This window comes from Bidens hawaiensis, unplaced genomic scaffold, assembly GCF_021521415.1.
Source record: "Bidens hawaiensis isolate Kalapana, Puna unplaced genomic scaffold, B.hawaiensis_p1.1 tig00000904_1, whole genome shotgun sequence".
Classification (NCBI taxonomy): domain Eukaryota; kingdom Viridiplantae; phylum Streptophyta; class Magnoliopsida; order Asterales; family Asteraceae; genus Bidens; species Bidens hawaiensis.
The window spans coordinates 4,650,473-4,661,867 of NW_027491052.1; the positions used below are offsets into that span (position 1 = coordinate 4,650,473).

Here is an 11,395-nt window from a genome sequence, read left to right on the forward strand (position 1 = left end):
GGTCATTAAAATCCAATTTTCCTATGTTTTTTAAATTTTGGTAACCTTTCCTCTCTTGATTCATAATACAAAGTTATTTTTCCCATAATAAATAAAGTTATAGTCTTCTGTTTGGTATATAAAACATATACAGATTTATATAAAAAATTTCATTTAATTGTTTATTAAATATTAAATTTGCATCTTGCCAATATATATTTATGCCTAAGGAAGAAAGGATCCAAGGGAATGTACCAATTACTTGCCACTACAAGTTGGGGCTGTGGACCTACTAAATTTGGATCCGCGTCACACCCACAAATTAAATTTGCTCCGATCAATTTGGTCCTAACTTGTAGATTTTAATCATTTTATGTCGACATCGTTTTTTTTTTAGACAAATTGCTATTTTGGTTTATATGCCTTATCTTAGAGTAATGAGGTTGGTGGCTAAATGACAAAGGTCCTTATTAAAATATTAAATAACTAGGATGTCTTGTATTCAAGTCTATCAGATAATGGAAATTCGTCGTTTAATAAAATATGATGTATCTTCGCTCATTCAGTCCAAAAATACAAACTTCTGACGAATTAAACCATGACATTTGATTTTAGTTACAATTTATACTAACTTCACTAATAATCTCTCTTTAAGATAGTGGATGGAGTTTGCCTAATAGAACAAAACTACAAACAAATGTTTTTTCTTTTTCTTATTCTTCTTATAATTAACACATATATTTAACTAATCAATTAATCAAACACATTTTGAGTTTATTATTCATTTGGTAACCGCCACAGTGTTGGAGTTTGGTAGCATGAGTTTGGATGTTGCATGATAAAAAACAACGGAACAAACATGTTTCGATATTCCTTTTCTTATACTAAAATTATATTTTTTGATTTTCTTTTTCGTTTGCTATAACAAATACATCGAAACTGGAAAAAATTATGTTGCCATAGCGCACGGGTTTGATCTCGCTAGTAAAACCATGAAGAATAAGGAAGAATGTATGGTGGTTAAAGCTATCTCGGTAGTAACTTGTTGGATGATTGGAAATCAATGAATGACTTTATCTTCAATAGTATACCCTTTCAAATGACCAAGGTGATAAACGAAATTAAATCCACGCCCTTCTTGTGGGTAAACCATAGGAGCAAATGGGCGACACTAGACTGGGAGAAATGAGTCAAGTTTAGCTTTATTAATCTTCCGTTATAGTGTGTAGCTTGTTTTATTATCCAGTTGTTTTCTTCATTTTTTTAACGGGTTTCTAGTTTCTTGCTCTTCGTGAGCAATCCTCTTTTCGTTTTTAAGCTTTTTTTGTCCTTACTAAAAGAAAAGTCATGCAAATATGAATTATTTTATTTTTAAAATATAATTAAAGGTATGCTAAATATATATATATTTTAAATTTACAAGGAAAGCTGTTTTATTAAAAAAGCTTACCAACTAATGAAAAATATATTGACATAAAGGTTGATGCGACTGCAAGCATTCTAGTGTAAAGTTTGATCGGAAGCTCTTGCCTCTTGGTTATCACTAGATTGTACTTGTCATTTATGTGGGGGATGTGATGAGTGTTTATATGATTTTATGAACTTTAATGTGTTGACATGAACATACAACTTGTATGTGTGCCCTACATCGTGATTGGTTGAGACAAACGAATGATACCATTATTATAATAATAATAATAATAATAATATCTGGATAGGTCATCTGCTTAAAGGTTATATCTGTTAATTTGTGTTAACTTAAGTGTTTTCATTTAAGTTCGTTCATATTTGTGTTCATACGTTTGTGCATACATGTTCGTTTATCTTTGTTCAGTTATGTTTAGTGGCGGATCTAGAAAATAATTTCAGGGGTAGCGGAAAATTTTTTTTAACCGTACATTAAGAAAAAAAATGTTTACCAGTTTCGCTTTTATGGGGCCTGATTGCGCGTTTCGCGCGTAGCGAAGCCCAGTAATGCGTTTTGCTTGTGTAGGTGTCTGGTTACGCGCTTGGCGCATCCCGGGCTCGCCTTCGTGTTACAAGCGTACCGGCACCCGGTTAATCTATTTGCAATGGCGGATCAAAACAAGTTGGTTTATAATGCGTCGCATCAAAATAACCTAAACTTGTTTGCTTAATGATATTGTAAAATTATTCAAACTTATTAACTTACTAACTCAATGATTTTATTGATATCTTTCAATCAGATCAAACGCATATTGTTAATGAGTAGTTTTAAAGTTTACTTAACAAAAATATTGATAAACACAATATTTAATTAAATAAGAAAATAAATGAGTCGCACATGTTTGAACTTGAAGTTGGAATATTTAAATTTGGTGATGAACTGATGTCATCATTTTTTTTCTTTGACGTTTAAAAAGGTTGCTAATAAGAGGTTGTTTACTCATCTTCAAAGTTCCCTAAACAAAATTTTAACCAAAAACTTAATATCAATTCCAATTTACACATAAAGCTAAAGGCTAAATCCCTAATTAATTCCAATTTAAACATAACCCTAAATACCTAATCAATTCCAATTTAAACATAAACCCTAAATCCCAAATTAATTCCAATTTAAACATGACTCTAAATTCCTAAATACAATAAATCTTATCGGAAAGATGGAGAGGCCGGAGATGGAGTGGCTGGTGGCAGACTGGAGGTAGGCGGCTAGAGGTGGAGGTGTCGTGGTGGTGGCTGGTTACGGTGTCGTGAGGCTCAGAGGTTGAGCAGAGTATAAAGATGAGCTCGGTATCGTACCGGTACCAACCGGTACCGAAAATCCCGATCCCGAAAATCATAAAATTTTGGTACCGGTAGCGAAATGTTCGGTTCGGTACCGGTGCCGGTACAGTACCGGGACGTTACCGGTATTTAAGGTAAATTTCGGTAAATAACGGTACCGTACCGGTCACAAAAACTCAAAACTTTGGTACCGATTCGGTACCGGTACCGGTTCGCTACTGGTACTAATCGATACCAATACCGATTTTGCTCATCCCTAGCAGAGTATCAGGTCTGAGGTTTGCTTCTTTTTTATTATTGTATTATTTGGGTTATTGGGGTTTTTGGTTTGGGCTTGGGCTTTTGTTGGGTTTAAGTATTAATTGGTTGGGCTTAAAATACACAGGGGTAATGTTATTTTTTGTTCAGGGGTAACGAAACACGAAAACCGACCAAATTTTTTTCTTTTTTACACTACCGGTAAAACGTTACCCCTCTATATATGGTGCATCCGCCACTAGATATGTTCGTTTAGAATTAAACAAACGAACACAAATGTCCATTTTTAAATAAACGAACACGAACATATATATTTGTTCGATTAAGTGTCTGTGTTCGTTTAAAGTTAAATGAATGAACACGAGCATGCCCTTGTTCATGTTCATTCGATTCGTTTACAGGTTTTCATTATTCACTTTGATGAATACATCGGTCTCAATCTCTAGACTCTGCCGATTTTATTTGTGTTCGTTTGTGCTCGTGAACCGTTCGTGAACACATTAATTTCCTTAATGAACAAACACGAACATAAAATCTCATTCGGTAAGTTTTCTGAACCGTTCGTAAACACATTATTTTCTTAAAGAACGAAAATGAACAAGGCCTTGTTCATGTTTGGTCGGTTCATTTACAACCCTACTTTCAAACAACAATGCATTGCGAGCCTTCCATAAAACCCCTTAAGCGGTATGAATTATCGCATGAACTACCTTAGCCGCTTATTTGAAACCCTCAAAAACTTATGAGATTCTAAAATAGCTCGAAACCTGAAGGCATAAATGGAGGGAATTTTGCACCACATGAAAACCGTCTGCCAAAGGGATTGGGCAGCACCACAAGAAAAGAACATGTGTTACACAGTTTCCTTAAATACATCACACATCGGGCTAGGAACCGATTACCAGCATTCCTTGCCTCGAGCACAACCTGTGTTGGAAGCCTTACTAATTCTTCCCACCAAACCATAATGCCCACTTTCCTAGACACCCAATTGATCAGCTTAAAATTGAACTTGATAACCACTGAATTCAACCTCTTAAACATGTTTATGCTTTAAACATGTCACTTCTAGAGCGAATAAAATACAAACTAACAATAAGTCGTATGTGATTTATTATTTATAATTTTTGTAAGTTTTAAAATTCGCACTTCATCGAGGTTACCCGACATATATGGTTTAACTAGTTGGTTCACCAGCCGCAAGTGTAAGTTTTTTGTTTTCCTTTGATTATAAAAGGTTAGCGACAAATTATTTGTTGGCTGCATATGAAGATGTTTTTTTTAAAACTAAATATAACTATGTGAACACTTATATTTATTAAAATAAAGCATAAAAAGGCCAATTTAAGTGTTGAAGAGATCTATGACTTCACATCAGACAACTATTACACAACGTGCACCAGTTAAATTCTTTGTTTAAAAATTCACTTGCAAGTGTATATATGCAAACATAAAGTTATTTAAGCAAATATATTGCTCTTTGTTTAAAAAGTTATTTAAAAGTGTATATATATATGTGTAAAAACAAAGTTATTTGAACATTTATATTTGAAAATTACAAAACCAAACATTTAAGATTTGAATTTGAGACCTATGTTTTCACACCCAACAACTATTCCACCACACCAATTGAACTCTTTGCTTTCAATCATACTTGGGCTTCTAAATATGTAAAAAACAAAATAGAGAATGGATAGTGGTGTACAAATGATGAAGCAATGTTTACAATCTATGATACACAAAGTCCCAAAATTGTTAATATATAAATAAGCATGGACCGAATGAACAACGTGTGCATCGTTTACACGTATGGGAATAAAGTTTGTTTGTATTAAATCCGACTAGAGCGCAGTGGCGAAGCTTGGACTAAGACACAGGGGGGGGACTCAAAATGTATACAAAAATTCACAAACGATGGGCGGCCGGACTCAAATTTTCGGCCAAAAACGCCTAAATTTACACTACGTATAAAAAATTCCGGACGAAAACGAATAAATTTACACTACTACGCGAAAAACGAGGAGGGGGGACCCCCCGCCCTAACTAAGCTTCGCCATTGCTAGAGCGTAACAATTGTTCTAGTACAAACTAAAGTTGCATTAAACCATCAAGACTAATATCCAATGGAACTTGGGGTGTAATAAGTGTTTCCTCCCTCATAGGTCTGAGGGCTCAAATCACGCCAGAGACACGTTAAGTGGATTTAAGAGTATATTACGAATTGCTTTAAAAAAATAAAAATCTAATAGTTATTAATCATAACCACTGTAAATGAAGCTCGATACTTACCTAGTTCTTGGCAATATTTGCAATTTACTAATTTTTTTAGCTCGAGGTGCTCGTTTACAAGATCAAGCTCGAATGGCTTGCTTGTTCCCTTGAGCTTGGATAAAGTTAAACTAGAAATGTGTTTGGGTTAGTAATTAGTTGACATGGTTTGATTAACCCAAAAAAACAAGCATATTAACATCTATGCAGTTTAATTCATGAATATAATTATTACATAAACAGTTCATGTGGATCCACACCCATGACTTAAGCATTAATAATTTTTTTTACCCATGACACCCATCTATGCAGTTTAGGTACTAAACCGGAATACAAAGCTTTCTTCATTGATATTCAGGTAAATTACAAGATATGATAAATACAGACAAAATCACCAATTGAACAACCTCTACAAATGAGAAACAAGAACCTATTTATTTATACTAAACAACAGTTTCGCATATATGGTGTGTCACACACAATTCTCACATTAATCTCTGTCTTGTCAATAGTTTTCGCATAACTTCAGTTCTCACATCCACCATAGATTTCGCTCCTTAAGATTTTTTGTTTAAATCTTGATTTCCGAGCAACAAATCGAATCCTTACATATAACGGTCAATTGATGGTGCAATTATAAGTGACTCCTTTCTGTCTAGTAAATGTCTTAGGTTCAAATCTTTCTTCTACCGGTTTCTTATCATAACATCGTCATCTACCTTGAACAAGTTGCAATTTACCTGATTCCATTGGTTAGCATGGTAATGACTGGTCACGTGAGCTTATCCATAATGGGTTCTCATAATTACCAGCAAATAACAAGGTTAAGTGTACTGATGCATGTAAATTATGGGTTCTCATAATTACCAGCAAATAACAAGGTTTGTGTATGCATATGCATATAAATGAAACAAGACTGATTCGCTTATCCAGTTCGTTATACTCGAATTAATCAAACAAACTTTTGAATATATCAAATTATCAAGTCTAATAATAATGATTAGAATTACAAAATGCAAGTGGCCAAAGATAAGAGTTGTCACACCCCGATCAAAGGCGGCGGAACATGCCGAGGTGTAACGATTGTCCATAAACACATGACACGAATTAAAGTGACAGTATTTAATAAACTTATTTCATTTCACAACATCGAAAATGTCACATAACAATTATCCATAAAATAACCATAAACAAGATATCACAAAATATGGCAAATTTGATATTGTTCATTTTTACTAATATCCTAAGGTTTTTGATGTCATTTTCTTCACAATCATAAATCAACCAAGATGTAAACCTGCAACATTTCATAAAATAAAGTTTGTCAACACAAATGTTGGTGAGCAATTCATAAATTTAATCATATTAGTATATAATAAAGATAGCCACAAAACTTGCATACGAAACGATAAATAAAAGTGGTAATTTGGACAAATAGATATCGCTAAACACATTAGCGATACCTAGCTATAAGGGGATACCAAATAGTATAGGATTTTATAGTTATCGTTAATTGCATTACGTTAACGACACTTTGCTATAAGGGGATGCCAAATAGTCTAGGATTTTGTGGTTCCACCAACCAAAAGCTATAAACACATAGGCATATAAGCATAGAACACCAAATTGAGCAATTATTTAGGTAAAGTATACAACTACGTTTGTGGTTTAAGATTCAAATATAAAGCATTTTGTTGAATAAGTATGAAATGTCACCCCCAAAATAAAAGATGGAAAATGGGGTATGAAGTACTCACCTTCAAGTAGTAAACTTGAAAGATGATAATTTGGAGATTTGTCGGAACGACGAGTTTAACACACAATGCCTAAAAAGAAAAGAAGTCTTGAATTTAGAAAGGTTGTCTTGAAGGTCTTTAAACAAAATAAATGTTGAGAAATGTAAATAATTAAAGTTCAAGGTTTTAAAATGTAACTATTTAAGAATTTATAATAATAACCCTTTAAAAATGTAAGTTTGCTCAAAATCGGGTTAAAGTATTTAACCTTAATATTTACTCAACCTATGTTAAGTAATAAGGTGGGTAAAATGCAACAATGCGAGTCCCTTTGGAATAAAGATACTAAAACGGTTTTTTTTATTGAGTGTTCGGGTTGTCAGTTCAGGTCTTGATAATTGGTCAAACCCAAAGTCAACTTTCCAAAATATTGAATGTTATGAGAACTCAATAAAATTTAATAAGACTTAACCAAGTATGTAGTTCCATTGTTTTAGAACTAACAACGCACGTTAAACGAGTGTTCGGTTTTGTTGGTCCAAACTTTGTTATGAGATCAAGTTGGATCCAACATTTCCAAGTACTTAAGAAAATATTTAAAAATCAATTTGTAACTATTTTAAAAAATATACAAGTCTTGATGGCTAAAAAAAACACACTTGTGTGTCTTAAGCGAGTAAGAATCGGTTTGGTTTTCACATGTCCAAACACTAAAGAACTTGTATAATAATGGACAAATAAAAAAAATACTTTAAGTTTTACAACCAAAAGTTAACAATAAAGTCTTTAAACAAAAGTTTGGTTTTCGGTTCGGATCGTATTTCGGGTTAAGACCGAGGTAAGATTCTACAAACCCATAACCATAGAATTTGTAAAAATGATTTTAGAAACTTAGATCTAACAATAAGTATGTTTAAACAATTATTTAACAAAACTAGTAACAAAGTTCGGTTTACGGTTTAGAGCTGTTTACGGTTAAACCGAAGCATAGACTCTTAAAAATCCATAACCATGGAACTTGTAAACATGACCAACAAACTAAAATAAGCAAGATTAATATGTATGAACAAGTTATATAGATATATATATATCAAGGACACGAAGTCCTCCATGAAGCCTTGCCTTATGAGGTTCGAAACCTTACCGACCGGAATCGGAGAAGTAACTACTAAAGGTAAACAAGGGGTGTATATTATATATATGTTGCACAACCATAAACAAGTATTAATAATGCTACATAAACTAATTAAGATGAAAAACTAAAAACCTTCAAGAACACTTAAGAAGATAACCTTGAATCTTTGATGTTTGAGAGAGTTTTTTTTTTTTTTGGAGTTGTAGCAAGGGAAAATGAAGAGGAAAGGTGGTGTATATATAGGGTAATGTTGGTGGTCAAATATGGGTGTGAGACACAAGAGTTTTCATGCAAAATGGATCAAGACAAAAACACAAAACAACAAAAAAAATAATAAAAAAAATAAAAAAAATAAATAAATAAAAATAAATGTAGGATGTTTTCAAGACCCAACAAGTGTGAAACAATATTATAACATAAATCCATCATTTTGATTATAACATAAGCTTCGGTTTACAAATCGGGTCAGTTTACATAATAAACAAATACAAAAACGAATACAAACAAGACCCAAAATTGACGAATGTCACAAGAGTCCCACATATTGATTTCATTATTCATTATCAATCAATCAATCAATGTGGTCACTACGTTGCTTCCAAAAAGAGGAGAAAAGTAAGCAGAGTTAACCACTTGTTTGTGTGAAGCCTGTGAAGACAAGATTCCAGTATCCCATATATGATGAGTCTGAGAAGCATAATCATATTGCCTAATGAATCAACAAGTTGGAGTCACAAATTCTTTTCAAAAACAATAAAAAGGATTATCAAGTTGTTGGTTCCTTTCTACTGCATAATCATATGAATGATTCATATCACTTAATAAAATCAATAAAATTGCATATTTCAGAATACAGTAATAAAAATATTGGAGTCGAAGAGTATCATCTACAATCGTTCATCTACGGCTCAGATGCAACGAAACCTTCAACTTTCGGGTTATTAGATACCACACATCCCTGATCAAAGACAGCAGCCAGCGCAATATATTCAAACCGCAACGACACGTTACATTCAATACCCAACAGGACCACTCTTACCCCAAGTTAAGATTTCACTTGTCTATAATAAATGAGTGTAGTAATTAATGTTTGTGGAAATAGAAGCAAGCTTGCTAAGTTTTATCTATATTCTATACACAACAAAACTCTTTATATTCAACAAATTCACTCACCCATTTCATTGTCCTCATCCAATGATTTCGCTAAATTCCGTGGCCCTTTCCTTTCTCTTACCGAAAGAGGCCGATCTAATCGCGTGACGCGTTGTAGGAGATAATAACTTCTGCGACCGAGTCCGCCTCCCGGGTGTCATACTCCCAATTTTATACATCGACCTCCGAGGCAACGCCAATACTTTTTCCTCATTTTGCCCCCATTTTCCCTCCAACTTTCTTATTTCTTTTTTAAATATTTCTATTTTCATTAATATCTCCTTTTCATTTGCTTTTAATGCTTCCACCCATGCCTGAGCTGCAACAACCTTTTTATCAGCAATCTCTTCTGCACCGCTCGCCTTTCCCGTTAAGTAGTCGTATTCGAAAGTAGTGATTATTATTGTTGAACTGTTTAGAGAAGTCTGTTCTAGAGCTCGTACGGTTGAATCAATCACTGTTTTTAAATTCTCTAGCGCGGTAAATTCGGTTGACTTGGTGGCTTTGAGCTCTTCCATCACGGCTTCTAATCTTTCTTTGGTTAATTCTATTTCCGACTCGGTTTTAGGAATCTCCAACTTGATATTTGCAGTTTCTTTAATAATAAGTTCCTTCGTTTTCTTTATTATCTCGGCTTCCCTTCTCAAGTTTTCGACTGTGACTGATAGATTTGATGCAACCGAGTTGGCTTGTTCTGTGGTCGCCGTGATCGATTCTAATTTAGCCTGTTCTTTTAGTATCTGTTTGTTTAGAGTTTCAATCGTTAAGTCTCGTTTCACTTCTTCTTTCTCAAAAGGTGATTTTTCGTCTCGAACGCGTTTAAGCTCGTTTCTGATTACATCCATGGATGTCATGAAGTTAAACCCTTCCCCTTTAATATTGGCTAGTTCGGTTTTTGCGGTTTCTAGTTCTTCTGTAACTGTTTGTAACAAACTGGGACCCACTTTTGGTGCTTTAGCCCGTACGAGTTCGTTCTATAACAAACTTACATTGTAAAGAGTTAGTTGGAGGTCTTGTTGGAGTTTGTTATGCTGGGCAATCTCTTTGACTTTTGCTTGGTAGTGATTTGCTTCTTGTTTTCTCTGAGCTTCAATGAGCCCGTGTTCTTTAATAGCTTCGATTCGTGCTAGTTCAACAAGAATGTGTTCTTCGTCTATTTCTTGGATCTCTTGTTTGATTCTTTGAACCGCGTTTAAAAATGTGGTTTTTTTAGAACTTGAGGCTTTGAACATGTTGTCCGTGTGTCTTTTTTCTTTCAAAACACGTGCCATATCGAGCTTTAGCTTGCTTAATTCGCGTGTGATTTGTTGGATTTCTTGCACCACTTGTGCATACCGATAATCTTCCTTGTTCATTGAGGAAACTTCCATGTTCTTGTCTTCAAAAAAATTGGAACCATAGTCAGGTCAAAACGGTGTAGAAATTAGCCTTGTAAACGAATCGAACGGACACAAACAGAGCATGTTTGTGTTCGTTTGTATAACTTTAACCGAATGAATGATTGAAAATGAACAACTAAACGAACAAGGTTTTCTTGTTCGTGTTTGTTCGTTAAGAAAATTAATGTCTTCGTGTTCATTTATTAACAGTATAATCAAACGGTTCATAGACGTAAATGCATGAACATAGCTAAAAATGGATGAAAGAACACAACTGAGCTAAAACAATCAAAAGTACATGTGCAAAAATGTTATTAAAGCTCAACTAAATTATAAAGGGCCTACAAATAATAAATATTTTTATAAACATAAACGAACGAACTTAAATAAACATACACTATAAAACATAAATGAACGTAAACAAACGAACATTAACGGATTTAAAGAATGAACGATCACGGGCATAAATGAACGAACGGGCATAGTTGTCAAAGGCGAGAGGCGCACTCAAGGCGCAAAGGTTAGCCTTAGGCCTAGGCGCACGCCCAAAGGGATTTGATAACATAGCCATTGAAACCTATTGGGAAAAACCGCATATTTGAAACCTATTTAGGCGTTACCAACTGTTTTAAATCCCCCCCATTCATTCAAACCCTACCACCTACTTCCATAATATCGCCTACTCCGCTGCTACAAATTGGCCGCCGGCGACCATCGCCACCGATAGTATACCACCGTTT

General features: G+C 34.1%; 1 pseudogene; it reads right to left on the bottom strand.

The window, feature by feature from the left end:
- Positions 1–9,289: 9,289 nt before the first annotated feature.
- Positions 9,290–10,742, bottom strand: LOC143545732 (protein PLASTID MOVEMENT IMPAIRED 2-like; annotated as a pseudogene).
- Positions 10,743–11,395: the final 653 nt, after the last annotated feature.